The sequence below is a fragment of the Petaurus breviceps genome, unplaced genomic scaffold (genome assembly GCF_028583685.1).
Source record: "Petaurus breviceps papuanus isolate PSGF00001 unplaced genomic scaffold, PetGlider_PUasm1.0 140, whole genome shotgun sequence".
Lineage (NCBI taxonomy): Eukaryota > Metazoa > Chordata > Mammalia > Diprotodontia > Petauridae > Petaurus > Petaurus breviceps.
The window spans coordinates 7,541,695-7,549,274 of NW_027185698.1; the positions used below are offsets into that span (position 1 = coordinate 7,541,695).

Here is a 7,580-nt window from a genome sequence, read left to right on the forward strand (position 1 = left end):
CTTCTCCTTCTCCCTCTCCCCCCACCTAGTCACAGCATACACAAAGATATATACATATTTAAGTAAATTCAGATCCATTGAAAATATATTATCAATTTCTAGCTTGCACATTTTAAATATCAAGTCAATTAGTTCAGCTAGTTAGAATACAATAATAATGAGGCCTAGGTTGAGGATTTTTTCCACATTTTTTAAAGTTAACCTTAATTTAGTTTCACAGGTATAGTTATTAAGCCAAACTAAACCAGCTATCTTGTAAATATTATTGGTCATAAGAGGATGAGAAAGTATATATGTAAGAGCTAAGACATGTTAATAGTACTGGAAAAAAAATAAATCAGAACACATGACAGTAGGCAAGTAATTCCATCCTCACAAATAAAAGATATAAATACGTAAATTTTTTTTTTAATGTTCAAATATATTGTACTTTTGGATCTGCTGTTTGCATCATACTATAAAACTCTGCCTATGTTTCCTTATACTTCCAGGGTTTTGATACTGAATGAGATATGAATTCCTGTTAAAGGACTTCCCACATTCCTTACATTTAAAAGGTCTCTCTGCACTATGAACTCTGTGGTGTTCAAAAAGAGATGAGCTCCTACTGAAGGCTTTCCCACATTCCTTACCTTGATAAGGTTTCTCTCCAGTGTGTATTCTCTGGTGTTGAATGAGGTGTGAATTCAAGTGGAAAGCCTTCCCACATTCAGTACACTGATAAGATTTCTCTCCAGTATGAATGTTTTTTATGTACAATAAGAGCTGAGTTTTGGCTAAAGGCCTTCCCACATTCACCACATTTATAAGGCTTTTCTCCAGTGTGAATTCTCTGATGTTGGGTGAGGTCTGACTTCCATTTTAAGGCCTTCCCACAAGCTTTACATTGATAGGGTTTCTCCTCAGTGTGAACTCTCTGGTGTGCAATGAGGGCCCAGCTATGACTGAAGGCTTTTCCACATCCTTTACATTCATAAGGCTTCTCTCCAGTGTGAATTCTCTGGTGTCCAATGAGATAAGACTTCCAACTGAAAGTCTTTCCACATTTCTTACATTCATAAGGTCTCTCTCCATTATGCATCCTTTCATGATTAGTAAGGTATGAATATTGGGTGAAAGATTTTCCACAGTCTTTATTTATAAGGTTTCTCTCCAGTATGAATTCTCTGATTTCCCACAAGATGGGAAGTTTCCTGGAACTTCTTCCCACCTCCCTTGGATTCCTCAGTATTCTCTCCAGTATGAATTCTCTGATGTTGGATCATGCCTGAATTCTGGCTCAAAGTCTTTTAAAATTCTTCACAATCCCAGGATTTCTCTACCCTCCACAGACCTGAGGTTCCAGTCAGGGCTGGGAGACCCTCACCTTCTTTCTTACTACTTGACCTCTTGGGCCTGGAGGTACTCCTGTGGATGCTTTGGCTAACATCAACACATTCACAGCCTCTCTGCCCAATAGGAGATTTCTCGAACAGCATCAATGGCCTCAAATCACTTTGCTGGGACATGATTTGCCTTGGAATCTCTCCTTCCAGATTATGCATTTGCTTCCATAACCTGATGTCTTGGATTGGATCACCCACAAAGGTTTTGTTCCTGAGAACATCGCCAGGGAGTCTTTCCACTAATGTCTCTTCTGGTCCTGAATCTTGCTTTCCAGTTTACTCCTGGTTCTTGAGTTTAATATCCCCAGCTGCACCATGCAGCACTTCAAAGATGACCATATACAAGAGACCAGCTGGGCCACTCTACCCACTGGCTCCCAGCTGACTCCAGGGATATTCTCCTTCAGACAAAGATGTGCTTCTGGCAGCATGTTCCAATGAATCCCATGTATGTGGTTCTTTCTCTCCCTCCAACCAGATTAGGCCTGGCTTGGGACCAGGAAGCCCCAGGGACACCAGGTTCCTGTAGTTCTCCAGCATCATATCTCTGTAGAGCTCCCTCTGAGCAGAGCTCAAGCATGTCCACTCCTCCCAGGTTAAGTCCAAGGCCACATCCCTGAAGGTAACTGCCTCCTCTCCTAGGGCCAGAAGACTTCTGGTGGATGCTCCAGCCTCCTCTGGGCTCTCGCCTTGGATGCAATCAAGAGACATCAGGCCTGGGCCGCCTCTGCTGACCTCCGAATTTCAGTGGCCTCACGGCCCCCAAGGAGGAAGGTCATCCCAGGGAGGCTAATGGGAAGTGTAAGTGTTCTGGAAGTCGGAAGTCCTGGGGAAAAGGTGCTTTTTGAGCGCATGCGCAGAGAGGCTCTTAGCTTCACAGTGAGGATAAGGATGTCACTTCCTTCTGGGGTTGGGGTGAGTGGCAAGATTACCTTTTGCGCATGCATACTTCTAAAGCAAACTTTGCCCTCCTGGTGAGATCTTCCTCCTCTAAAAAGAAAGCTCGTCCTGATACCCAGGAGTCTCCGAGAATCAAAGCTGTGTGGGCTGAGTACGCATGTGCACGGTTCCTTCTCTCCCCCCCCTCCCCCCCTCGCCTCGCCCCCAACTCCTCCTGGCTAAGGTCTGGTTTCATGGGCTGAGTTTCCCAGGCTTGCCCCCTCCCTTTCAGGCCGTAATTCATTCCATGTCTTTTGGTCCAGGGGAGAACGGGGCGGAAACAGCAGCACTTATGCAGCTCCTGCTGTGTGCGGACTGGGGAGAGCGAGGACAGAGAGGCAGGAAGGAGAGCTGGGGAGCTGGGATGGCCAGTGGCAGGGGTCGGAGGTCAGAGGAAGGGCCGGGAGTGGGGGCCGCCCCCTTCCCCTAATCTCTACCCCACCCCCACCCAAAAAGATGTAAATTAGGACCATTGTGCACCAATATTTATCAAAGCACAAAGAAAGACATTGGAGACCTTCCAGCATGACCCAACTCCTACCTAATTATAGTTAGAACAATAATCAAACTATGAAAAATGGGAATTAATGAGAATATCAGTCAAGCATTTATTAAATACTTAGAACATTAATGTTCATCCTTACTTTACACATGTACATTTAGGATATGTAATATAATTAGGGAATTATATAAAACTTAACTAAAGAATTTCTTTGATGGAATGGTTATGAATAAATGAAAATGAATGAATGAATGAATGTGCTTATTTTGTGCTAGGCATGCTTCTAAGATCCTAAGCTCGTACATAGGGGAAAAGTTTTCTCTCAAAAAACTTATATTCTAATGGAGGAGAAGGATACAAATAGATTATGCTTTAGTTTTAAATCTGACAGAAAACTCTATTGGTCTTTAGGGTACACAGCCAGCCAGATAGTACATCTTCTTTTATGTCATTATTATGGAAAAAGCCATACTAGTCTTGAGTGTTACATTATTTAGCAATGACTTTGTTGTTACAGCCTTTTTTCTGGGTCTTCAATATCTAATTACCTTGGGGTTTACTAGCCAGATTTCTTTCTCAAAGACCAAGCCTTAAACCCAATTCATTCTGGATCTCATAGATTGGAAAACAATAGGTCCCTGCCCAAGCACCATTGAATGGTTATTTTTAGGGCCCTCCTGACTTATCTTATAAAGGCCAAAGTCTCCCATTGTATCTGGGACCATCACCAGTCATCCTGACCTGTGTCTTGTCACTATCTCTGATGACTTTGGAAGAGAGAGTGAGGCTGATAACTTTGCATGGCTCTGCCTCACTTAAATCCACTTATCTTGCAAGTCAAGACGTCACCCTCTTAATGTCATTGGTCCTCTGAGGATAAAGAATGAACAACAGACAATGATTGAATCATGCTTTGAATTTTGAATCCCAAGGAGTATCACAGTTCCTGGAATGGTCAATGGACAATAAACAACAAACCTATTAAATATTTAGTATGGGAAAAGCACTATGATGAATTTTGGGAAGAAAATTTAAGTAGAATGTTCCTGCCCTAAAAAAGCATTCATGGCAATGAGAAAATGATACATAAAGGGTAGTAAAGGTGCTGACCTACCTCCTTAAATAGAGGTTCTGAGAGAGGTCATCTAATCTATATACATACATGCATACATTGACATTGACATGCATACCTGACATTGAAGTTGGCTCTCTCTCCATTTTGATATTATACCATACATAAAACTACATAATAGTATCATAGAAGGAGTTGGAAGGAACCTTAGAAGTCATCTAATTTCCCCTTGTGTTACAGAGGAAAACACTGTAGACCAGAGAAATAAATTGACTTGTGTAAATTCACACACATAGTACATTCAAATCTAGGTCTTCTTATCATAAATCCAACGTGCCCCCCCTTAAGTTTATTATATGCTCAAGTTATCTTTCCCTCCCCTATGGGAATGCTTTGCTAGTTATAATATAAATGAATGATTAAATATATATGCATTGGGTTTTGTATATACATTTTTTATAAATGTTCTTATTATTATTGTCACTCACATGTGACAAGAAATTAATAGGTATCCCAGAATTAGGGATTTGTTAAAGGAACTGGATTTAAATCCCAGTCCTTACTAACTATGTGACTTTGGGCAAGTCATTTCTCTAGACCTCAATTTCCTCATATGTTTAATGTAGGGTTTGAAATATCTGATCTCTAAACTGTTATTTTGAACCCAAAGTCCTATCAAATATTCTCTATTAATTACTAAATAGTATATGAGGTGATATATGAGAGGAAAATTCAAAATTGTTGCATATTCCATTTAGCTCTTATCTTATCCCAAAATGTCTATACTCATAATATTTCTCTCTTGCTGAAAAGAAACAAAAGCTTGTTTTCTTCAAATCTTATTTTCACTGGATTATTCCCAATGGAAACACCATGCTTTACACCTTCCTAATAATATATACAAGTTCACCTCTAGTACTAGAGAAGATAATTCCAGAAAAAAAAAATCATCCATAAACATATAATTGTAGAGCAGATGCTAAAGAAACATTTTGAATCAAAATATGTTTGCTTTATTTTGTTTACTTTCAAAGGCTTACAAAATTATATGTTTATAAGGTGGTCCTTAACTAATGGCTATCAATCATAGTAATAATAAAGGAATGACTTCCATAGACCTACAATCTCAAGGAAGAGGATTGAATTGAAGTCTGAACAATTATCTTCCAAAGCTCACTGACTGCAAAGGGCATCAAACTCATGAGGATTGGTAATTTTCTAAGGCGATTCTTAGTTTACAGCTGAAAAACAGAAAAGGCCAGCACATGGAAGAAGTTGTATGAGACTGGACAATTACATGAATAAATAAGAAATTATCTGAAGTGTTAGATTAGTATTATGTATTTAGAAAAAAGCATGGATTGCATAGGTCCTTTAGTCTAAACATCTCAATTTACGAGTAGACTGAAATACAGAAAGACAGAATGACTTTCACCAGGTCACACATTTTATGACAAAATGACAATTTTATGTTCAATTCAAATACTCTTTCCACCATAACATGTTACTATAAATAAGGATAAATTTGGATAAATCCAGATTTAAAGTTACTTTTGCTTCAGCCCTAAGGGTTGGGGGTAATTCAAATTTGTCTGACTTAAGCAGGTGATTGAACTTGCCTCAAAAGATAAATAAAGTAGGTGTCCACAAACTTAGGAAAGGCCAAGCAATTATGGTACATAAATATGTGTGGGGTATGGGGACCCCAAAAATCCCCTATCCAGAAAAATTAAAAGTCAGAGGTATCTTGAGGAAGGAACAGAAAGTTTATTCAGTTCTCCTGAGAAGAGGCCATACTTTCCACCAGTATAAACCAGCAGAATGAGGCATATTTCAAAAGACAGAACAAGAATTTATACCCTAACACAGTCAAGCCCCCTCTACCCCCAGTCAAATTTCCCATTGGCTGGAGGTAGGTTCTCAGGCTTGGCATGAAATATAACGAAATGGCAGATAACAAAGAAGCCCACCACTATTTACTATTAGCTGGGAGGTGGGACAGGGAGCCAAGGTATTATTCATATCCTCATTTGGTAGACACTAAAGCAAGGGAGGGAAAAAGTCACAAGCAAGGGTGGAGATCAAAAACTTCTGAAGGGGCCTAATGCTGATAAAACAAGGGTGCAAGTTGAAAGACCCTTGAAGGGAGCCTAATGCTGATGCGGCAATATTAAATAGGGAGGGAAGGGTAAAACCAGAATTCAGGCTTGCTCCCACAAAACTTATAGGCTGAGAAGTTTTCATCTTTCTCATTCAGATATAATATAATGTTATTTGCTGAAGGAAACAATATGATGAATCCAGATAAATATATGAAGGCTTAGACGAACTGATTCTGAGTGAATTAAACCAAACCAGGAATATAAAATAAATATAATATAATAAATATAAAGACAATACAATATAATATAAATAATGTAATATGATGTAATATAATATAACATATATAATACTATACTTTATACCTGTATTTTTTGTATATACATATATACACATTCATACATACATATATATGTGTGTGAGCATGTGTGTGTGTAAAGATCACTAAAAACACAATTGAAACATTGAATGATATGGTCCCAAAGACTAGATTAAAAAATACACCTCTTTCCCTTTCTTTTTGCAGAGGTGGGGAATTAGGGATATGGAATGTTGTACACCTGGGCAGAAAAATTAAGGCTTTGCTTAGTTTTAGTGAACTCTTTTTCTATATTTTTTAATTCCTTCTTACAGTAGAAGAAGGGAGAAAATAAGCATGCATACAACACTTATTATGTAATAGATTGTGGGCCAAGTCCTTTACAAAACAAATATGCTATTTCATCTCTACAACAAGCCAACAAGGTAGTTGCTATCATTATGGTCATTTTATAATTAAGAAAACTGATTGGTGGAGCCAGGATGGTGTAATGGAATGTATATTTGTAAGATCTTCCCTGCCCCTAGGCTAAAGTGCACCTGAAGCCTGGGGTGGGAGGCTTGTTTTTCAGTAGATACTTTTTGATTGGCCAGTAGGTCAATAAGGTTGTTACATTCTCTGAGCCAGGAGAAGGCTATATAAGCCCTGATGTGAGGCTTTGTTTTGGGGGCTCACGTTGAAAAGTGTTCTGTGATTTGATATGGATTCTGAGAAGCCGTTGTCCTGAGGCCCCCCTCCTTTGAAAAAACCCAGATGTTGAAACCCAGATGTTGACTGGGTATGGATGTAATGGTTGGACAGTTTGAAATCTGTCTACGAGATCTGTTTCTGTCTTGATAATTCTGTCTGTGTACTTTGAAGTTCGGGGTGCTGACCTTTACCCCTGAACAAGGTAAATGATATATGTCTGACTGATTAAAGTAAGCTTGTTAACACATTTTGAGTTGCTTTCCTTTAACAAAGCAGATCCAAGAACCTGTGGTGGCAGCAAACCCTGAGGATGCTTGGGGTGCTTGCTGCTACAAAATGGCGTCGCGAACAGGATCTGCAGAGTAAAAGGAAAGTATGGGGACTGGGGTAATCGTTTGTTTCCCAGTTGTGGTAGCTGTGACTCTGTGGAGCTGTGGAGCAGGAGAGAAGAATGGCCTGTGTGCGGACTTTGCTGAGCTGAGAGCAGGAATGGTGAGCTGCCTGCATCGGGACCTGGGAAGAAGCCAGGAGCGGCTGCTGCCTGCGGGAGGAGAAGGAACCCAGGAGTTCGGA

At 39.7% G+C, this 7,580-nt stretch overlaps 1 pseudogene; it reads right to left on the bottom strand.

Moving 5' to 3' along the window:
• Positions 1-450: 450 nt before the first annotated feature.
• On the bottom strand, positions 451-2,129 carry LOC138151313 (zinc finger protein 829 pseudogene; annotated as a pseudogene).
• Positions 2,130-7,580: the final 5,451 nt, after the last annotated feature.